This window comes from Lygodium microphyllum, chromosome 13 (assembly GCF_053477565.2).
Source record: "Lygodium microphyllum isolate KBCC chromosome 13, Lygodium_microphyllum_v1.1.10, whole genome shotgun sequence".
NCBI classification, from domain to species: Eukaryota; Viridiplantae; Streptophyta; class Polypodiopsida; order Schizaeales; family Lygodiaceae; genus Lygodium; species Lygodium microphyllum.
This window is the reverse complement of record NC_141147.1, coordinates 51,849,270-51,873,106: the sequence shown is the minus strand read 5'-3', so window position 1 is coordinate 51,873,106 and position 23,837 is coordinate 51,849,270.

The following is a 23,837-nucleotide window of genomic DNA, read 5'->3' as shown; positions in this document are numbered from 1 at the left end:
GCTTCTCTGTGCCTAATGCCTTCGTAAATATGTCAGCTACCCGATCCTCTGTGCTGACATAAACTAGATCAATAAGACCTAGTAAAACCCTCTCCCGCACATAGTGATAATGCACCTCAATGTGCTTTGTTCTAGCATGATAGACTGGGTTATTTGCCAAGTGTATACTGCTCATGTTGTCACAATAAATGACAACTGGCCCATCTGTAGAGGCTGATGCATATCATAAAGTAGCTTATGCAACCAAGCTACCTCACATGCAGCCATTGCTGCACCCCTGTACTCAGCCTCTGTGCTCGACAAGGCAATTGTAGGCTGTTTCTTGCTACTCCAAGTGACTGCAGCACTCCCAAAAGAGAACACATATCCATTGGTAGATCGTCTATCAGAAATACTACCAGCCCAATCAGCATCAGTGTATCCATGCAATTGTATCTCAACCCCAGTCTCATAAAATAGTCCATACTGCAATGTGAAATTCACATACATGAGTATGTGTCTAGTCGCATCCAAATGTGGTTTCCTTGGAGCCTGCATAAACTGACTTACCAATCCAATAGCATAGCTCAAATCTGGCCTGGTAATAGTCATATAAATCAAACTTCCTACTATGTGTCTGTACATAGTAGGGTCTTCCAGAAGCTCACCTGTATCTGCGCTCAGCTTCACATTCTGCTCCAAAGGAACTGAAATCGGCTTACAGCCTGTCATCCCATATTTGGACAGCATGTCCAATCCATACTGCCTCTGCAAGAGCTGTATCCCACTTGGTGATCTAATCACCTCAATGCCCAAGAAATAACGCAGCTCTCCCAAATCTTTCATCTCAAACTTGTGCTTCAATAGCATTTTCACATGAAGGATATCTTCATCACTGTCACCTGTCATAATCAAATCATCAACATAAATGACAAGTAGCATAATACCTTTCTCTGTTTTTCTCACATAAAGTGAGAAATCTGCCTTGGAAATCTGAAAGCCAATAGTGACAATATAATGTCCTATCTTGTGAGACCATGCTCTAGGTGCTTGCTTCAAGCCATACAATGCTTTCTTCAACCTGCAAACAAACTCAGGATGAATAGCATGCACATAACCTGGTGGCTGCTCCATATATACCTCTTCTTGCAAATCACCATGCAAGAAGGCATTCTTTACATCCATCTGATGTAAAGACCATTTCTTTGATGTAGCCATAGCAATGACTGCTCTTACGGTTGCCATCCTTGCAACCGGACTGAATGTTTCTTCATAATCAATGACATATGTTTGTGCATACCCCTTGACTACTAATCTTGCCTTGTATCTGTTCACAGAACCATCTGCATTGTGCTTCACCTTATAAACCCACTTACAGCCAATTGCATTCTTACCTTTAGGCAAAGGTACCAATTCCCATGTATCATTTGCTTCCAAGGCATCCATTTCTTCATCCATGGCTTTCTCCCATTTTTCTTTTCCCATGGCTTGCTCAAAAGAAGTGGGTTCTGGTTCCTGTATCACTTTGACCATATATGCATAGTGAATGGCTGTAAAGCCATCATATTTCAGCCTATCCACAGGATACCTAGCTCTGGTAGACCTGCGCAAAGTAGGTTCAATCCCAGGTGCTCTCAAAACATCCTTGGTCTTCCTTACTCTAGGTGTAACAATAGAAGGAATACCCAACTCATCATCAATGCTCTGTTCTGAGCCACTGGATTCACCATCCACATAAGAGTGACCTGCATTCACATCAAACATGGGCTGATCTACCTTCTCTTTTCCTTTTCGTGATACCTGCATACCACTATCTGCATTGCTTTGAGAAGATTCTCCTAATCTCAATCTGCCTGTCCATGGCGAAGAATGTGAACCACTGCTAGAGTACGCTCCAGGTCCACTAATATATTGTGACTGCTGCTGTGAATTCTGTGCAGCATTACCATTTTGTGCATCTACATTATCAATCACATTTATTGGTTTATACCAACTACTCATCTCATCAAAAACAACATCTCTGCTCACTGTAAACTTACGAGTAGAAGGGTTATAGCATCTATACCCTTTCTGCTGCAAAGAGTAACCAATAAAGATGCACTTCTCAGCTTTTGGATCCAACTTGGATCTCAACTCATCTGGCACATGAACATAGGCAATGCAACCAAAAATCTTCAATTGAGAAATATCTGGTTTCCTACCAGTATACCTCTCCTCTGGAGTCATCCCATGTATTGCTGCAGTGGGAGTCATGTTCATTATGTAGACTGTTGTAGCAACTGCCTCAGCCCAATAAAAATCTGGCAAGTCTTTTTCATTGAGCATGGCACAAGATACCTCTCCAATATGCCTGTTTTTTCTTTCTGCAATTCCATTTTGTTGTGGGGTATGACTGCATGAATATTGCTGCTTTATGCCATGCTCCTGCAGGAACCTTGCAAACTCATTTGAGAGGTACTCTCCTCCTCCATCTGACCTTAGGCATTTTAATTGCAGGCCTGTTTCTTTTTCAACCATAGCTTTAAGAGTTTTGAAATGCCCAAAAACTTCACTTTTCTTTTTCATAAAATACACCCAAACTTTTCTGCTATAGTCATCAATAAAAGTGACAAAATAATGACAGCCTCCAAGAGATGCAGCTTTAGTAGTCCACACATCAGAGTGGATTAATTCCAATGGCTTCTTACTCTCTTGAACATGTCTAGGAAATGGTTTCCTTGCCTGTTTTCCAAATTGGCAGGCTTCACATACCTTATGCATTTCTGCAACCTTGAATTTAGGCAATCCTGCAACAATATTTTGGGCCTGCATTGATTTAAGTTGCTGTACATTAACATGACCAATGCGTTTATGCTAGATATCAATATCTGCAACTACACCGGTCCTATGTGCAAAAATTGCTGCACTCAATTCAGGCATGTCTGCATCCAATGTAAACATACTGCCCTTCTTCTTTCCTTTTGCTATCAAGCGCCTTTATTTTTCATATCCTCAACAAAGCATCCATGAGGATTAAATCTGACCTGCAAGCCTTGCTCAACCATTTGACCAACAGAAAACAGATTCTTGGTGATATTCGGGACATGAAATACATCTGACAAGTATTTCTTTTTCCCATCCTGCATAGACAAAGGAATTTTTCCAATCTGCACAATAGGATGTGCAGTATCATTACCAGTCTCCACAAATCCTGGTTTTTCCATTTTCCTTGCATCCTCCATCCATTCTGCATGACCTGCCATGTGGTTGGATGCACCTGAGTCAACATACCATACATCGTTTCTTTCTTCTGCACTTGTCACAGAATTGTTCATGTGCTGCACCATAAACAAATGCTCATTTCTGTCATCACCCTGTCTACTAGAAGATGCATAATTCCCTTGTTGCAATTTTCCATTCATGATGTCATTCTGCTTTTTATAGCAGTCTTTAGCCATATGACCCATTTTACCATAGTAGTAGCATTCAACATTGCTGTTTGCATTTTGCCCTCTTTGCCATCCACCACGACCTCTTTGGATCCCCCTGCCTCTAGAGTTACCACGTCCTCCTCCATAGGACTGGTTTTCTTGAGTCTGCTGCATATTCTAATTTCTACCACGTCCTCCAGATCGGCCTCCTCTACCTTTGCCTCTACCTCTTCCAGCATTTAAGTAGAAGACAGCTTCTTTTGAAGTTCCTCCTGAAGAAGATGCACCACCATTTCTCTGCTCCTCAGAAATTAGAAGAGCAATCAACTCCTCAAAATCAGGAAATCTTTCACGAACTGAAATGGATGTCCGAAACTGTGCATAATCCTTTCCTAGACCATTCAAGGTCACAGAAACTAAATCATCATCTTCCACTGGCGACCCAATGGAAGCAAGTGCATCTGCAATCTTCTTCACCTTCATGTGGTAGTCATTGATGCTCATATTTTCTCTTTGCACATTGTGCAACTCTTGCTTGAGCTACATTTTCCTGGCTTGTGTGTTTGTGCTATACATTTTTGACAAAGTATCCCACGCCTCCTTTGGCGTACTTGCATCTTGAATATGCACAATCATAGAGTCTGAAATGCTGATAGACAGCCAGTACATAACTTTCCTGGCTCTCTCATGCCATGCTTTAACTGCCTGCATTTGCTGTTGATTGGGAACATCAGGAAGAACTGGTTCTTCTTCATTTCCTGCAACAAATTCCCAATATCCTTTTCCCATAAGGAAATTCGCCATTCTAAACTTCCATGCTTGGAAGTTGTTCTTGTCAAGCTTTTCAGTGACAATCTGTGAAAGAGAATCAGACGCCATTACAAAACACTGCAAAAAATTATGTCACTGCAAAGAACACAGCTTCAGCCTCACAAGGGCAAATCTGCAAAACTGAGAAAAGTGGTATTTGACCACACAGTCACTTCCTAGTGATGATTTTGCATCAACAGGCAACAAGGATGATTTTGTAACTCCCAATGTCTCTGTGCACAGGCATACGATGCAATTTTTACCATAACTTTTCACCGACCTGTAGAACAGTGGTCGCACAGCATAAAACTGGGCCTTTTTCCTGAGTGCGTGCAGAAAACTTCTGCCTCTAAAACATGCCCCGAAATGGCCTCAAATCAAAAAAACAGGGTCGTTGAGGACTAAAGCCATTTCCCGCAGCATATACTTCCCTCTTGCTTCACCGCGAAGGGCGTCTCAACCTGAGACAATGCACTCTTGCACTTTCCGGCTGTTCTGCAAAGACTTTCTCCCAAACAGAAGAATGAAAGCAACACTGGTCCTCTTACCAGAACACCGCGAACTTGGCTTGCTTTCTTGAGCTCCTTACCACGAACAAGGCTCTGATACCATGTCAAGAATGTGGGAGAGAAGGAAGAAGTCTCACTTGTAGCTTTCTTGCACAATGGGGGAATACACACAAAGGTGGAGGCTGAAAACAGTTTTCCTCTTCTTAGTTGTGTAAGCCAAAAAAACTCTCGTACATAGAAATAGAAGAACCCTATATATGGGTCTCAAACCAAACTCAACTAACTAAGGTGGCATACTAATTGAGCCACGAACTAGAGTAGATAAGGATAGATATCATGTAGCTATTATTCATGGGCGGTGTACCAACCACATCTGCAACTGACAAGTCGGTGACATAAATGCACAACGGTCACCCTGGCATATCACGAGTGGAGCTCGATATCTCAACAAGCCGCACCTACAACCAACTAAAATTCTGAACTATTCACAACATAGAAGGATTGGTGGCCAAGGAAGAGGTGGCCATGAGAGTCATTGAAAACTGCAACTTCACCAAGTACCTAGAAAGATTCGCACAAGAACCCGACCACACAAGGTGCGTGAAATTTCTCAGGTCTTACGACCTCGACAACGAATGTGGCACTGTCATAATAGGAAGGGGACAAAATGCCAAGCAAGTGTTGGTTTGCTTAACCCCCGCCTTGGTGGAAAAGGTGCTGGGACTAGAACCAAAAATAGAAAAGAAGCAGAAGAGAGATGTGTACGCCATGTTGGGGATGAGAAAGGAGGACGTACTGACAAACGACGGCATCAACATTCAAGATATCCCTGATGCAGAAACCAGATTGCAAGCAAAACTAGTACACACACTCTTTTCTAGCCAACGCTACAATGCATTGATGCATCGAATCAGTGTGCCAATACTGGAGAATGTGGCGACTCATACCCTGCATGAAGTCGATTGGAACGGCTATGTTTGCAAAACCATCAATCAGGCGGCTAAAGCACTGGCTTTGGGAAGTACACCAGCAGGTGGAGAGTCTCCAGCTCCCAAGGCCACAGAAAGGAAGAAGGCCTCGTCCAAGGTCTCATTTATTGGCTACAAAAGCATTTTGACTGCGCTCATCCAGGAGGCAGTAAAGGAGACACAGAATGCAGAATAAGGAGAAGGAGAAACGTCAGATAGGTCACCCCCTCACCATGACAAAGAAGGGTCCATCGCAAAACCGAGACCGAGGAAGAAGGGGAAGAACAGAAAAGCAAGAAGACGACCAAGAAACCCAAGAAGAAAACAGCCCAAAGGAAGAAAAAGGATGACGAAGGCCGCAAGAAGGAGAAAGAGGACTTGGAAAGGGCCAAAAAATAATCCCTTAAGGAGGCCAAGGAGAGGGAGAAGAAGAAGAAACAGGAAGAAGAAAAGGAAAATGAGGAATTACAGAAGGCAAAGAAGGCGTCAAAACAGGAGGCTGAGGAGAGAAAAAAAAAGGAAAAGGAAGAAAAAGACAAAAAGGAGGAAGAACACCGAAAAACAGAAGCGGAAAGGCAAAGAAAAGCCGCAGAGGAAGATGAGGAACTAAGAAGAAAGGAGGAAGAAGACCTAGCTGAGGCTACATACCGGTCTATCGAACAACAAAGCAGGGCAGATGAATTGGGGAATCTGAGCCCGCAAAGAGAAGAAGGGCCTGGTTCTAGCACACAGGCGCCGGAAATTGTGCCGCCCACTATCATTGAGGGCAAGGGCAAAGCCCCGATTCACCCGATTCCTCCCCTTATGGTGCCTCCCACCGAACCAACCACCATCACCCCCAGCATCCCGACCAATGCCGATGTTTCAAATTTCGTGGCATGGATGCAATACTTCATCAACAAAGAAATGGCCCAGGGACAAAGCACCAAAACTACGGCCACAGGGCAAAAGAGGCCAGCCACTGATGCAAAATCAAGGCAAGACCCTAAATGGCAGAAGATGGAAGCCTCGACATCACCAATCCTCACAATGATGACGCCATCAGCTAACTACGATGAGTACGTTGCCGAGCTACTCTCCCAATTGGAGAAAGCTAAGGAGGAACGAAAGATAGCTATGGGGCTGAGTTGGTAGCTAAAAAGGAGTTAGTAGCTGCCTTCCAACTCGACAAAACTAGGATGATAGCCATGCAGCAAAGGGAGATCTCAGATCTCAAGCAAGAAGTGAAGGCTAAGGACAATAGGGAAGAGCACTGGAGGCAGCTACTACTAGACAATGAAACACAGGAACTTGTGAAAATGCAGAGAGAACACAAGCTCCTGATCATGCAGTATGAGGAGCTCATTGCAAAAACCGCCAAAGTCGAAGCGCTTATGGCTGAGCTCAATGCCAGGGACGAGGAAAGAAAACAGAACATGGAGTAGCAGCAGAACGAGATCCGATCAGCTGAACTCCAAAAAGAAGAACAGGAGAAACTGGTCAGAGAACGAGAAGACCAAGAACAAAGGCTCACGACCCTGGCTCTAAGGCAAGGAGAAAGCCTAGAAGAGATGAACAAGAGAGCAGAGGAGTGGGCCACGCAAAATGAAAGAAGGGTGAAGTCACTGGCACGACGCCTTGCTCTGGTGGAAAAAGAGAAGATCATCGCAGAGAACAAGGCAGAAGCCGCCGAGGTGGCCTTCGGTGCCCAACAAAAGGCCTTCCTCAACACAATCATGGACACCACCTGCCCAGAGGAGGGAGAATCATTGGAGGTGGCACAAAAGAAGCTTAACATTGCACGTAGAGCCCTGCATGCAGGACTGCAGATGCCACCCCAACTTGCGAAGGTTAGACTAAGCCTGGAAGAGCAAAGGAAATACCTACTGTTGGCCAGCCTAACCCCACAGGAAATAGATGCCATAGGATTTGAAGAGGGAGCACAACAAGGAGACCGGCAGGGGGAGGAAGCAGAACTCGAATTCGACATGGGCAGATTCAGAGAGGATGTGATCCCACAACCCCCCTTGCCGCAGTCTCAAGGGCAACAACAAGAGGACCCATCTGCGGAGAGACAAGCCGCACTTAAAGAGAGACGCAGGAAGTTAGTCGAAGAAGCCAGGAAGCAGTTAAGGGCCAAGCTAGCCGTGCAGCCGTCCACACCCCTTCCACCTTGCCCTGACAACATCCCAGCTGGATTCCACGCAAAGCTAGTGGTTTGGAAAAGACAAGAAAAAGAAAAGGATCCATTCACCTTTAGCTTTCTCCTACCCAATAGCCTGCAGAGGGTCTTGTCGCTTAAGGTGATGGAGGAGGTGATCGCGATTGGTAGCCAACTAGGGCAAAAGTGGCTAGAAGAGAGAGAGAAGACCCCCACCTCTTGGGGAACTGAAGAGGCCAACTACTGGCAAAATAAAGTTTTTGAAGTTCCACATACAGTACAGGGCTATAAAAGCCAACCCCTGTGGAGGAGGCGAGTATGCGACATTAGTATGCTCGCTTGGATGGCGTTTTGTAACATGCTGCCCTTCGAGAGGAACAACCCCACATACATGGCATACCCTCGAAGGGTAGGTGTGGATTTTGATGCCACCCTCCACGGGCGTTACAACTTTCCCATTATCTATAACTCCAATGTAGTATCCTTTGAACATGCCCTCCTCTTTAACTCAGAAAGCCTAGATGACTCTATGATGCGCTTCCTTGCAGATTTCTCTTCATGCCCTGATCCAGCTTTTGTAACTACATGTAACTACCTTATATTACTTAAGTTATTACTTAAGCAGGACCCGACTTCACAAGAGCGCGGCCTGCCTCTCCTCTTCTTCGACCCTAACGCCATTGACAGCTGCGCCATGGCTCGTCTTATGATGAGGGCTAGTCTCCTCCCCTCTTTTTGCCTAGCCCTCATAGAAGACATGAAGGACAACCAGTTTACTAGATGCAATCACCCTTTCCTCTCCACCACCTCTCTCCACGTCTGCATGAATCTGAAAGGATACATGCAAAGCTACCAATTTTTTAGCAAATCCATCTGACCCCTTTCCCCTCCTCATTCAGATGAAGAGAATTAGGCCCTGGCTATCATTCCACTACTATAACTTTTTTTTAAAAAAGAAGCAAAAGCGAAGAAAAGAACAGCATGAAAGGAAAAGCACAAAAAACACTCTCCACTAACTGGACAACATAGCCCACTTGCAAAAGCACTTATCACCACATAAAGCACGATCACTACACCTAGGGATTCTCAAGTTAGGCATGCCCGATGGCTTCGGTCGGCCGGCTCCACTCTTAACCCCCTAGCCCTTTTTCTCCCCCACTTCACACTTAGGGCACATCAAGGGCAGGACATACCTAGGGAGGTAACACTCGCCTATGGTTAGACTTGTCACCCTAAGCCACTTGCACTGCACCTCCCTTGGCTTGAGCTCACTTGAAACGCTTGAAGCAATAAGCGGTCCATGGGTCTTGGAGGTTGAGCGTGAGCTCCCACTACACCATCCAATCCCGATTGGGCTTGTATCAATAGTAATAATGATAGGCTTTCCATGTGAATAGTCAGCATTTCTCAACGTAGGAGCAGATTTTAAGAGTTGCTTCAATTTCTTCATTACTTTCTGATGCTTCCTTTCCCAATGAAAATTTTGACCTTTCCTTAGAAGCTGATAAAGAGCATCGGCTACATGTGCAAAGTGAGGAATCCATATCAAATAGAACACACATGCACCCAAGAATCTACGCACCTTTGATACATTCATGCAAACTTCTTGCATTCTATCAATCCCATCTATTTTTGCTGGTGATGGCCTTCGCCCATAAGGCCCACACATATACCCAACAATCAAAACCTCTTCAACTCCAAAGACAGACTTTTGTCCAAAAAGAGTTAAATGCACCTCTTCTAGACGTGTCAAAATCCTCTCACAATCCACAATATGGTCTGCAACAAACTGTCTACATCCATGAGCATCCATCTCTTCATTCTTTTCATCCATTGCACACCCTTTGATTGGAACATCATCTAAGAAGGGCATAGTCAATTGTGGTATAAAATCCCTAAGTATCCTATTCATAGCATTTGCCATGTGTGACACTGAGTTTGTTGCACCCTGTGGGAGAGTACACATCTGTCAAAGGAGTCTTCATGGTTGTGATATCCCTGCTTTCAATTACAAGCTGAAACTGATCATATCCCAAGTAAAGATCACCCAAAGAATAGATCGCTCTACCTGTAAAAGCCTTTGCAAATCCATCAACCAGGACTTGCACCCACATTTCTTATGGTCACTTTATTGACCGGTTGCATGTCTTGAATAAATCTCAAAGCCCCATTCTTTTTGGGCACAGTAAACCAACGATTTGAGTACGGGGCTGAAGAAAGCTCCAAGATCTTCATTGAAATCTTTTCATTTAGCAAATCCATCAGCTTTGGCAAGTAAGCTTTAGGCACTGGAATAGGCCTCAAGTTCCATGGTACATGTGGCATAGTAAATAAGACCATAGGAGAGACAACATTTGGATCCACACAACCTATTTCACTTGGTTGAAATGCAAATGCCTTCCCATGTCTAGCCAACATCTGCATAAAACAGTTTCTCTCAACAAGCAAAAGAAATCCTTCTGTACCAACTTTCAATTCTTGTAATGTTTCAGATGTAAACTGATGACCTATATCTTTAGGATCCCGTAAGCTTGGCTGCCTTAACACTTTTTCATACATACCCTCACTCTCTGGTGGAAGTGGCAAAGAAATTGGTTTCACCTTTTTGTCAATTGTCTTATACTTTGTCTCCACAAGTGCTTCAGCCCATTGTAATCCTTCTTGCTGAGCAAATAATGCTATAACATCATACATATCCAAAGAACATACTGGCAACACTCTGTTTTCAGCCTCATTTTGTGCATGTATAGTTGCTGAAATTTCAGGCATAGTGTTAGTAATATTCAGTCCATAAAAGATGCCTGAAATGCCATCATTTTCAGCTAACATGCCCAATGATCTTAGTTTCTTAATAGCCCGTTTCATATATATGCGTTCAGCCCTACACATAGCTTCCATAGGCTTAAACCAACATGAACTGCTTGCTATAAACTGAGAATTACCAATAGTAAATACATGCTTTATTTCATCAAGAGGCGAGTACACCCTCTGAACAGCACTACTGTAGCCTCGCATTATAGTAGCGCTTAATGAAAATCCAGGTCTTTGAATTCCCTTGCATTTGGAACCAAAGGAGACTCTCGAAGCGTATCACGATTTCTAGGATGATTAACACAAACAGTAAGAAATTGGACTGCTTTTCTCCCATCTTTGCTTCTAACTCTTGCATAAGCAGAACCATCATCAAGTACCTTTGTTTCCATATGCACACCTGTAATATAGGGCTGTCCCAAAATCACTGCATATGAGCAATTATCTTACACAAAGAAGTGTTGCTCTTCCTGTACATCACCAATTGTCACTTTTACATTAGGACATGCAGCATAGAGCTCCCTGAAGAATTATTTGCAGCCCTCATATGCCAACCATGATCAATGTCCACAGGCCATGCACCATTTTCATACAATCCCCGCTCAATGACATTTATCTCAGACCCATGGTCAAGTAAAGCAACACAAGGAGTTTCACGCTCCCCTATTTTCACTACCGTTTCAGTGGTAGCTCTAGCCCAATGATTTCTTGTGTAGTGACTTCGAGGAATAAATCCTAGAGTCTCTTCTCCATATTGTTGCATTTGCCTTACTCTACCATGCATATTGCTACAAGACAATGCATTTTCAACCACTTTTTTCTCTTTTTCACATGCTGTCCACCACTGATTAGTAGCATCCTGCATAGATAATCCAGTACTTACTTCATGCTCATATTCATCTCAAATTCCCAACAAACCAGTTTCCTCTTCAAATTGCAACAATGCACTAGTGGTATCACCAAGAAACTGACGCTTCTTTTTAATTATGTCAATGATCTCATCATGAAATTCTTGCTTGGCAATGCCAAGCACCTCTCCCAAGGTAAATTCCACTCGACTGTTTAAGATCCGTTCTTCAAGAACCTTCTTAAGATCTGTGGCTGTCTCAATGTCAAATTGCAACTTATATCCTGGCTGCTTGCCCTTCTTTTTGCCCTCTTGTTTGTTATCATGTTTTTGCTCCTGACTAACCTCTTCCATATAACATGCTCCGGAGGTGGCTGATTTGTAGCTTTAGGCTGATCCACACTTCTTCTTGTCATTCTTTTAGATGTCCCAGCAATGTATAAAGGAGGAGCTTGCTCCTTGTTAATAATATAACTCCACAAGGGGGGGGACTGGAAGATTCATCTCTTTTTCGTTTTTCTTCCACAAGTACATTCATGTTTTGTACCTTTGCTAAATATGCATACACTGAATATGCATCTATCGGTGATTCCCAACCAGTTATGCCACGAATGTCTTGCCCTGCATGAGACATCCTTTCTCTTTTCAGCTGCATGTAAAGCATGTGTCCATATTTAGCCTTTGGACCATCACTTAGCCATGCATTCTATCCAACTATAGACCAAAAGTAGAAGCATGTACCGCCACATAAGCATTTTGGATAGCCAAGTCTTCCAATAACTTTTGCATACCTCCCTTTCCAAAATTCAAAGCAAGAGGCAATCCCGTTTCTTGTGCATGGATCTTGCCATATTTCCAAAAGATAAGCTGTCATGCCAAGGCCTCCTGATAGGCAACACAATCCTTTCTCTCGTGTTGCAAACTATCACATCACATACATCTTTTTCCAAGTTTAGGGGCTACTGTCCATCCCCTTTCCTCTTGTCTTTTTTCATCCAATTTTGCAGCCTTCAATTGAAGATCCTGCATCCCTTTGACCAATTCATCTAAGACATCTTCCCTAATAGAGGGAACAATAGCAGGTACAGCCATAGGGTTAGCCACAGAAGTAGGTGGCTTACTGGATACATCAACTGTCTTGCCTGTAACAGTAGGCAAGCTAGAGACATGCAATCTTTCTCTTCTTCTATGCTTCTTCACAAGTGCAGTAACAGCTTCCTTGACATGTCTCCACTCTGTTTTCAAACCTGTCTCTGTAGTCTGATCCTCCGGCAAATCATCAAGCTTCTCTTGAAGCTGAGGATCAGTTGCCTATAGAAACAATTCAATTTTCTGACGTGCAAGATCTTGCTCTTTTGCAAGATCCAACTATTCAAATTGGCTTTCAAATTCTCTTAATAGTTTCGTAGCCACAAGACCCTTATTGGGTTGTATAACCCACTCCTAAAAAGTCTTGTGTGTAATCAAACTGGTGTCCTCAATGTAAAATTCTTTCCTAAGTGTCTTCTTGAAGGCTACCCAGTCTGCATCCTGCAAGTATAATTCAGTAATCTGTGCTTTCAGTTCATGAACAGCAATACGTACAAAATACCGGCTCTATGCAGATTGAGCCACTCCAAAGAATTCCATCTTCTGAGCATAGGTATGTACATATGCAGATACATTCCTGCCATTGACTAACTTCACCTCACGCTCAACTGCTTGCATAGCATTCATCACAACACAATCTGTTTGAGCTGAAGCTTGCATCACATATTGTTGTTGTTGTACCTGCATAAGCATATTCATATTTTGCACCAACTGTAGCAAAACATCACTGGAGATTGTATTTGAAGGTTCTCCCATATTTTCTTTTCTTTTTCTATGACGACCTTTCACGTCGGGTTCACCAATGTCGGAGGGGTTTTTGTCGAAAGGTTGAATCCATCGAGGATCAGAAGTAGAAGGAATTAGAGATAGGAGATGGAAGAGAAGATAGAGAATACCCAAGTGGTAAACACGACAAAAATAAATAACAATGAATTGATTCAATATGTATTGAAAGAACTTGGAATCTTTGCACTACTCAGAAGCAATCTCCAGACATTAGTTCTCCTGGAGCTCCTTCGTAGACCAAAAACGTAGATTAAAAAATCAGCTCTTTCTCTACTGCCCGGAACCCAAATCTGATGGCTCCGTTGGCTCCAAAAGGGGGGTAAAACCGCATGACACCTGCTCACGGATCTCCCAGATCACTCCTTCTTCTTCTTTCCGTTCAATCTATAGTTTTCAACCTGTTTACAGCGATCGCGACGCGGCGATTTCATCAATCTGTCTTTTTTATGAAAAATCTCCTAATTGGCTGAAAAAGCAACTAGCTTTTTGCATGCCATCCTAGTCTAGAAGCTTTTTCTAAAATTTTCAGATTTTTACAATAAATAATATCAAAAATAGACTAAAATTATCCAAAAATCTAGTATTTTTGGATAATCCATGCAACTCACACTAGTACTAATGGCTCAGATCACATTGACTCTCTAGATCAATAAAGAAGTCTGATGATGATGCATTCCATACTTTTTCACATTGTGTCCTCATAACATCATGACAGCGGCACGACAACGATCCATACCCTTGGTCTAGTTTTGTGCTTCAGTAGGGTTTATGTGGGGACCAAGGATTTGCTTTTAAGAGTAGATTGCTAAATGGTGTGTTGTATAGTTATATTTTATTTGGCCAAGAGGGCTGCTTCTTTTGTCAACAACTGTTTTATTTCTTTAGACTAAGGGAGCCATGTGCTTATTTGGTGCATGTATGTTTGATGTTTTTCTATTTTACTATTGCACCAGATAGGTCTGAAGACTAGATGGAGCCTCTTGCTATGCAGAAGCTTCTTGTGGCCAAGTCTAGGTGTTATTATTTCTTTCTAATATTTTTACCCATTTATATGAATGTATATGTGTGTGTGGGGGATTTTCTTCTTTTTAGGACCAGCAATCAAGGCATGAAGTCCCAAGATTAGGTTAGGTGTGTGGGGAGGTTTGAGTAGTTGTTTGCCTCCTATAAAGACATTTGGGTATGCAAATAGCTATTTTTTAGGGTATTCCTAATGACATTGTCCTTCTATCCTATTAGGAGGCTAGTTCTACGAAGTCCTATTAGTAGTGAGGCAGCTAGGGAAGCTTGCTAAATAAAAGAAGAACATCATAAATATGTCTAAAATATATATTATATGGAGATGTGTGAAAATGGATTCTAACCCCTGAACAAGAAGAAAATAATAAAAAAGAAAATAAAAAATGAAGAAGAGTAGATGTTTATTGCCTCATGAGGACCTAGTAGGTTCTTGGGGACAAGTCAGCCTACCCGGATGTCTTATCTTCCTCGGGGTAGCATCTAACCAAAAGCAATAAGAATGGTTGGAGCAAGAATGAAAGTAAGCCTGGAAAAAAGGATTAAGTGTTGCCTTGCAAGAGCTTGGTAGGTTCTTGGGTACCAAGACTGGACTTGAGACTGATACCCTATTCTCCTTGCGTCACAATAAGCTCAATTCTCTCATTTTTACACATCTAAGTATCTAGTAACGAAGAATAAAAAATGAGATAAATAAAAAAATTATGAATTAGGTGGACCACGCTATCTTTCCTAGTAGGAGTTCTCGGTCTAGTTGTCCTAGGTTAGGTAGGTGGGTCAAACCACCACTTAGGATGACCTCTCTAGCAGTCCTTTTAGTTGCTCTAGAGTATTGGAGAAATTCGTTAACAACTAGCTTTTGACTTCTTGTCAAAGTATACTTGGCCTATCCCTCATGGAATTCATGCCTTGATTTTTGTCAAGGGATAGGGTAAGAGCTATGTTTTTTGTTCTACTGTATATTTTTATTTGAAGTAGGTTGATGATCTTTAAGGTTTATGTATGTGCAGATTAGTTCATGTTGAGTTCGACAGGTCAACTTACCCTATCCCATGGTTGGCAATGAGAGTGGGATTTTAAACTATAAAATTGAAATGAAGCATATAGGGTTCGTTTGATGTTTTTAAAAGGAACAATAGCATTGACCAGTCTGATGTTGTCCCTTTACAACACAACACGTTGTTAGAAAGAAAATCATTGAAAGATTGTATTTGTACAACATGTTGGTTGATTTGTAGTTAATTTTTTTGGAGCACAATATGTCATACAACTTGCATATGCATTTTAAACATGGTACCAAACTGCTAGATGCATTATACTTGTATGCTTAAGTGAGGACCAACGTTGAGTGTGTAAGGTCCCTTGGCTATGGGATAGTACGGTAATCTCTGGGGACATTTGTGTGAAGGAATAAATCTATCTCTTGGATCACTATATATATAATGATTAGACTATGTTATGTTGTTTTCTATGTTTAGATGACTCATCTTAGAGCCAAGTCCTAGGGTGTAGGAGAGCCGTAGAAGCCATAAGTTCAACTGAGTGTGGTGTGTGGTGCTCTATTTGTGTGTATAATGAGGTTTCATTCACCTACATGCATGGGATATTCCCTCTATTTGAGTTGGGAATGGACAAAACTATTGGACTAAAAATCATTACAAACACGTAATCTAGCTAGATCAGTATATAGCCTCCAGACGCTCCTGGCCGTGCGCGCGAGGCCATTAGAGTGGTTTGGTGGGTATAGGAGGGTTGACTAGAGCCCTAGATCCAGTGTCAGCCCATTTTTGGTCCCAACATTGGTCACAAAAGGAAGTAGAGTTGGTTGCATATTCATCTTAGATCTTGAAATTCTTGCTATGAATGCTGCTATATATGCTAAAGACAAAGGAGTGGTTGTAGACATTGAAATATAACACAAACATATTAGATATGAAAATGTAAAAATGTTGAAATTAATACAATCCAAAGGGTTAGTTACAAGGTTTGTTGCTTTTAAAGTTGCAAAATTTCATAAAATGTGTGTGAAAAATGTCACTTTGGTAAGCAGGCAAGACAACCTTTTTTGCAAGATAGAGATGTGAGTAAGAATATACTTTGATGTTGTATATACAAATAGCTTGGGGCCTACATAAAATATATCTCTTGGTAATGGTAAGTATTTTGTCATGTTTATTGATGTTGTTCAAGAAAGTTGCAAGTATATTGCATGAAGGAAAAGAATGATATATTTAAGCACTTCAAAACATTCAAGGCTGCTATTAAAACAGAAACAAGCTTGAAAGTTAAGTGCTCAATGTTAGATGGAGGGGGAGAGTACCTCTCTAATGAGTTCAGTGACTTCTTGAGGTCTCATGGGATAAAGACACATTTTACTTGTAGGTATACCCCACATCAAAATGGAGTTGTAGAAAGAAAAAATAGGTATATTGCAAAAGTTGTATGGGAATTAATGGTGGTTGAAAAGAATATGCCAAAATATTTTTGGTTTAAAGTTATTCATAGTGGTATTTATATCATGAACAAAACTCCCACACCTACAGCTCATGGGATGACCTTTGAAGAATGCTTTATGGGGACAAGAAGCCTGATGTATTATACTTGAAAGTATTTGGTTGTATTGCATATGTTCATTTGATAGCTTAGACTTGTAGTGAACTAACCATCTTACCTTCCCACAATATTGTAGTATGAAATCTTGAAGGCTCAAAGATGATTCCATGACCCAAGAAACATTACCGAATGTTGTCGCTCTTGTACATCCACCACCAAGCACACCAATAAGTTGAGAAGCTAATAGAGAAGAACAAAAAAGCAAGAAGATAAGAACAGAAAAGCAAGAAGATAATGAAGAGCTTCACCTTCCCTTTGTCGTCCCTCCTCAACACACCTCTCATTCACTCTCATAATGGAAGCAAGATGATCGAATAGAAGAAAAGAATAGAAAGCTTCAATAGTTGTATTGATAGAGCTTCCTAGCATAGATGCACCAAAAAGGTCAATACAATTGAGACCTCCCACCCTTATATAGATACAAAATAGGATTAAGGTTAGGTCACCTCTCTAGGATGGCACACCATTTAGGGTTCACATTTACACTCCACTTACAATTTTAGGGTCTACACCCTAGTGAATTAGGGTTTGCGTCCCTTTTGTATTTTAGGATTTCCAACACTATGAATTAGGATTTGCATTCTCTTTTGGGCATCCTATCCTCATTGTGGGATCTAGGTTGGTCAACCCTCATAGGATGCCTATACCTTAGTCTAAATAGACCAAGCCTATGCTAATCTAATTACAAATACATGAACACAACCCATGCAATAGTTACGGGTGTGGCAAATACAATGTTGGAGATAAATACAATATGCATGGGACTGAGTTCGACTCTTAGGGAAGTTGTTATATGTATATCCTCTACATTGTTACAATGTCGACATGGGAAATCATCCTAAGAAAGGGTCTATGAAGGTAGATGGATTTGAATGGACTTAAGGGGCAGGGGAGACCCTAACCCTAGCTTGGTAGAGGCTATATAAACAGCCTATGGGTCACTATCAAGTGAGAGATAGAGTGTACCCAAGTTGTACTCTAAGCAACTTAGTAAGCAAGATTTGGTTCTTGTGCTTTGAGCTCTCATCTCCCTCGTGTGCACATTTTTATTGCTGCAAAATTTGATTTTCCACGTGGTATCAGAGCCTCCTTTGATCCCTTCAACTTCCTCTATCCTCAACTTCACTAAGTACACATGATTTTCCATCATCTTCATCTTTTCCCTCTTACCTCTATAGTCAAACATTGACCCCCTGACCTTGGAGGACTTGGGGAAGCCAAAGGAGAGAATTTCAACTCCAAACTTCAACTTAGGACTTCTTCTCCAACACAAGGCGACCTGGCATGGCATATCAGAGGGTAACATTGGGCGGCGTGGAAGGTGGCATTGTATAAATTGTGAAAATAGTGCAGATCTATAGGCGCCAACTCCCAGAGCTCAGCGCGGCATGTAGATGCAGCAATCCTCCCAGCCACCATAGGGCTTTCAAAGCCCCCCTAGTGGGCTATCTCCCTCGAAGAGGGTTTCGTGAAATTCCTCCTATGGTGGTTGCAGTCACTCAAACCCTAACTGCATGTTTCCTGGCAGCCATACCTAGAAAGCTTCAAGCTTTTCCATTCTTCAAAATTTTCAATTTCTGCACACTAACAGTGATTTGATTGATCTTCTCCAAAGTTGATTTAAGATTTGAAAGCTCTATTTCAAAGTTCTTACACTCGGTGGACCTCTTTAGTTCACAGACAATCTTCCACAATGATACAATTTGAACAACCACATCCTATACATGTGGCTCTAACCCATGTTGGATTACATTTAAAACACCCTTGCTTGGCACATCTTTCTACTAAAATTCTTTAATTTTTTGCTCTAGTTCTGCTGGTTTATTTCTTGGCCGTCTGTGACCTGTACAAGTATTTCTATTAAGACCACTATTGTAGGTGTTAGGGTACTCCATTTATTATTGTGTACATTTTGTAAAGGATTGCAAAATTTTTGCTTATTGTTTGGTACTCAGTTGTATTATAATGGTTGAAAACAATGGAAATCGAATTATTGAGAAGTTAGTTAAGAATAATTACCCATCATGGAAGCTCCATGTGACAAAGTTGCTTATTGGAAAATGCATTTTCAAGTTGTATCAACTGAAGAAAAGTAATTAAGTAATGTTGTAGCTATAGAAGTAAGGATGTCAAAATAATGAAATGCAAAAGACAAAAAGGTAATGTATTGACTATCTACAGTCATTGATAACACTATGTTGGGGCATATTAAAAATGTAGAGAGTTCATATGTAGTTTAAAAATACTTTGAAGAAAGAAAAGATGCCTATAAATGAGTATATTTTAAAGGTGAGTAGCATTGTAGATGCCTTAGTAGCTATTGATACAATACTTGATGATGATGATTTATTTTTATCTACTTTGGGTGGTCCTAATAATGAGAATGACTAGAAACCCTTTGTTACTTTTATGTATGTACGAAAACCATTTCCATATTTGGATGAGTTGATCTCTCTTACAATCATGGAAAAGATCTACATTCAAGGTGAATCATATGGAAGGGGACATGGTAGATCCACTTGAAGAGGTCATGGTATGGGAGGTTTTGATAATAACCAATTAAAAATTTTCAATAAATAGTTTGGTGACATACAAATTTTCAAGAGACCATGGTAACTCTACAGGTAGGGGGAGCTCTAGAGGAAGAGACGCATGGTAGAATCGAAGCTCTGATAATTCTAATATTGATTGTTATTATTGTGGAAGAGTGTGTCATATTGTAGCCCATTGTTTTGATAAGAAGAATGACATTCGCAAGGGTAAGTTGCATCAAGAAAATTATGTATCGTCTACAAGACAGAATGATGATAAAAATGATCTTTTGTTTGTCATGCAACATATGATAAGTATTGTTATAGAAAAAGGGGCATGTGATGATGTATGGAATGTTGATTCAGATGCATCTAATCATATGATCAGCCATGTTAAATGGTTTGGAGAGATGCATGATTCACAAATTCTAGATTATGTAGGGATAGATGATGAGTCACATAATATGATTTCACATAATGGAATATTTTCATTATCCTTGTATGATGATCAGGCAAAGTGTTTGTTAGATATTTTACATATATCCATCACAAAGAACTTGTTATCAATAATGAAAAAGGATATTCTTGAGAAGAAGAACTTCAAAAAACTAAAGAGATAGTGCTAGGATTCTTTTATTAGGCATCACTCTTTGGATCCTGAGCTGGTGCAAAAGACTTTGGATAGTATTGGTATTCGTTAAGATGCATATGCATTAATTATCCAACTAATGTAAACAAATATGAAATAGAGTCAGATACGAAATTGTTTACTTTTGAGGCCACTTGTGGTGAAGAATATTAGACAAAGAGTCAATGGCAAGGTAATGGAAGTTTTGGGTGAGCCTTTCCATATCAAGGCCAACTTCAAGAGTAAGAAGAAAGAGGTTATTTACAATGAATTGAATAATATTTTCCTTGATATGCCTACCCTGCAATGTTTGATGATCTGATTCTATGATTTGTCTTTTTAGAAGAGACATAATGAGTAGCCAAGTTTCTTATTAAAATTGATGAAAAAGAGAGTTTAAAGTGTATAAAATTAGAGAGGGTCTCCATTACTTTAATGAATAAACCACTTTCATCAAGTCATTACAATGATTCAATGTCAGTTAGTGTTCAATCTAAACACAATATCCGGTGGTTATTCAGAGCTTTTGAAGTAGCTCCATGTTTTAATAAACAATATGGAATTCTATCTATCTTGTCTACCCAAGGTATGGAAATATGGGAGAGTAAATAGGAGCTAAGGACTCCAAAGTATCCAACTCTAGATCCATTGTAACCCATCATGTAGCCAAAAACCTTTATGGCTTCTTCTTTCTCTACCAAAATTATATTCTCAACTACTCTATTGGAAACTTAAGATCCAATAACTTTCAAAGGCATCATTGGCAAACTTGGAGAGCTTGAGAATCTGTTGTGATACATTGCAATAGTTTTATTATTCAAGCCTCCAATATAATGGCCAAGTCCTTGATTATTTCCAAGCTTTAGTGCCCTAGAGCACTTGGCTCTTCCAAGAAAGTCATCAAGATCTTCAATTTTAATATGCATAAGAAAGAAAAAAAAAATCATTGTCAATTGATGAAAAATTTTAAGTCACTTATCATTAATACCTACTATTAAGCCTAGGGCGATCTTGGAAATATATTTAATACATTTGGGTTTTCATCATCTTTTCAAGAAGGTTCTCATCATAGAGATTTGTTGAGTTCTTTTTGGTTTCTCCTCTAATGGCTACTTCAGTGTGTCTTCATACCCCATGTCCTCAATGCCAAGCCTCTTTTGCACCTCTAAGAACTCTTCTTTTGGGGGTAGCCCCTTCTTCTCATATTCCATAATCTCATTGATACATGTGTACAGGAACATGGAACTATCTTGAAAATTCTCCCCCTCAACATCTAGAGCTAGTAGTGGACACGGTTCATAAGTTATGAAATCCTTATTACTCTGGCCCCATTCTCTAGGATGGTTAAGCAATAATCTTCTCTAAGATCAAAAAGGTTTGAATGTCATTCAACAATACACATCTTTTTTTATTGATAAGATAGGTAGGAAATGTAGGGATATAATCCAAGGGGCCTTCTTCAATCTTTGTACTCGATTCCATCTCCTCTTCTTCTATCTTTGTAATGTTTTGACTCTTGAATATAGTGTGATTAAAACCTTGCACCAGCTCATTCTCAACATCCTCTTGAAACTTGTCTACCTTCTCTTCAAGCTCCTTGTCCATATATATAGCATCTTCACCCTTTATATCTTGCCCTTCCTCTGAAGGTAAATCCTCCATATATTAGAGAAACACAAGAAAACCTATGTCTTTGTTAATCAAAAGGCACTGCTACCAATCCTTATGAAAAATGTAGTTTATTACACACCTTCTAAACTATTTGTCAATAAGATAATACTTGGTGATCAAAGTTGTCCTGGAAGCATTGGTTGCTTGGATCACATCATTGAAATGGACATAATTATCCATTAAGAGAGACTCTGTATCTCTAGAATACAACTCTCTGTACTCTCTAAGCTTCTACTCAAGATCACTCAACAACTCTTGTAAATCAAAAGGGACATTGAGCATCTCCCTGCTGTACATAAATTTGGATGAGTTTCTTATCTTCTATAGGAAATCAAAAAGCGTGTTATCACAATTATGCTCAAGCTCCTCTTTCTCCATTCCATCAAGGGAAAGCTTTCGACATTCATAAATACTATAAAAATAAAAGTTATGAAAGTGTATCCCTTACTAGTAAAAAAATTTTGAATAACTAGATTGTATGCCAAAAACCTAATCCTTGATGTGTGAAAAATTCCATTGTTACACAATCACATGGACTAAAATCAAACTTCTTGTTAGGATCTGGTAGTTTGACGTAAGAACGTGATTTTACAAATTGTAGGACTCAGCAACACTGCTTAGTTTGTGTTCCATACGATACACTCACAAGTACTTTGATAGACCTATTGATGGGATGAAACACAATACTAATTGAAGAAGTGGCACATACATGTAAAAATTTTCATATTCTATTTCTTATGAGAGTAAAAAAGAGTTGTCTTATTCACTAAAAGTGTTTGATTTAGTTGTATCTAGTTGCCTTTTCCTTGGATAGATCACAGGAGAGCCTAGCTTGATGGAGATAGAAAAGATTGCGAATGAAAATGGTTGATGATTATGAGATGCTACTTTTAAAAGACTCCTTAAAAGACATTTAATAATAGAGTCATTTTTCTTGAAATTGCAGCTAAAAAGGATGTCTCTCACCCAAAAAGGGGATGCTTATTTTCTTGCTTTTTAAAAAGCTATTTTTAGCATGTAAGAACTTTTTTAAGACCTACAAAAAGTTATTAATAAGCCCACATTCTATCAAGTACCATATTAATAAATACTTAAAATGTTAACTCGTAATTGAAACCCAGTCCCTCTAGTAAAGAATCATTTTCATCTTCTCGTTGTTATTGAAATATAGCACGAGCAAACTGGCAAGATTAGCTAGCTCTTTTAGAAGAAATTTATACTCTAAAGAAAATTCTTCAACAATCAGGTAGACTTTGTACACTAATCTACATTGTTGTATAAATTATGAGATCAATTGCCTTTCTTTCAAGTCATTATCTTTGATGGAAAAAAGATTGCAGTTCAAGACATTGATGCATAGTTTGGCTATGTCATGTGAAATGCAAATTTAGTAGTTGGGTTCATTGTTTTAACTATATCTTTTTTTATTTCATATGTTCTTCTATGGGTCATTATCTTTGATGGAAAAATAATTGCAATCTAGGTCATTGGTGCATAGTTTGGGCTCTGTCATGTGAAACATGAATTTAGTGATGGGATTCATTGTTTCACCTTTCCGTTATAACTCTTCATATGTTTTGTGTTTATTTTCCTATTGATAATTGGTTTTCTTATCATGTTGTTGTAGTTTGTTTTGTTGATGTATGGCTAGAACTAAGGCTATTGCAAGGAAGCAAAAGTTGATCCTAGGAACATTGCTAAGAAGATCCATCAGTCCTCTAAGCCATCGAAGCCACCAAAGAAGTAGAAAATGAGATTTTCACAAGATGTAAGATGTCTTAGGAAAATCAAGAAGGAAACAAAAGCTCATAATAATGAAGTTGGAAAGTTGTCATTCCAAAGAGTGGTGAAGGAGATATGTGATAGACATAGTCTTCATAGCTTTAGGTGGACAAGGATGCTTTTTGACATGCTTGATAGGGTCAATCCAATAGGTTTTAGTGTATATTACTTCTTGCCTAGTGGCATAGGCACGAGAAATGATATTATGTTTTTGGACTCAAAATGTGTGCACATCCTTAAGGATAA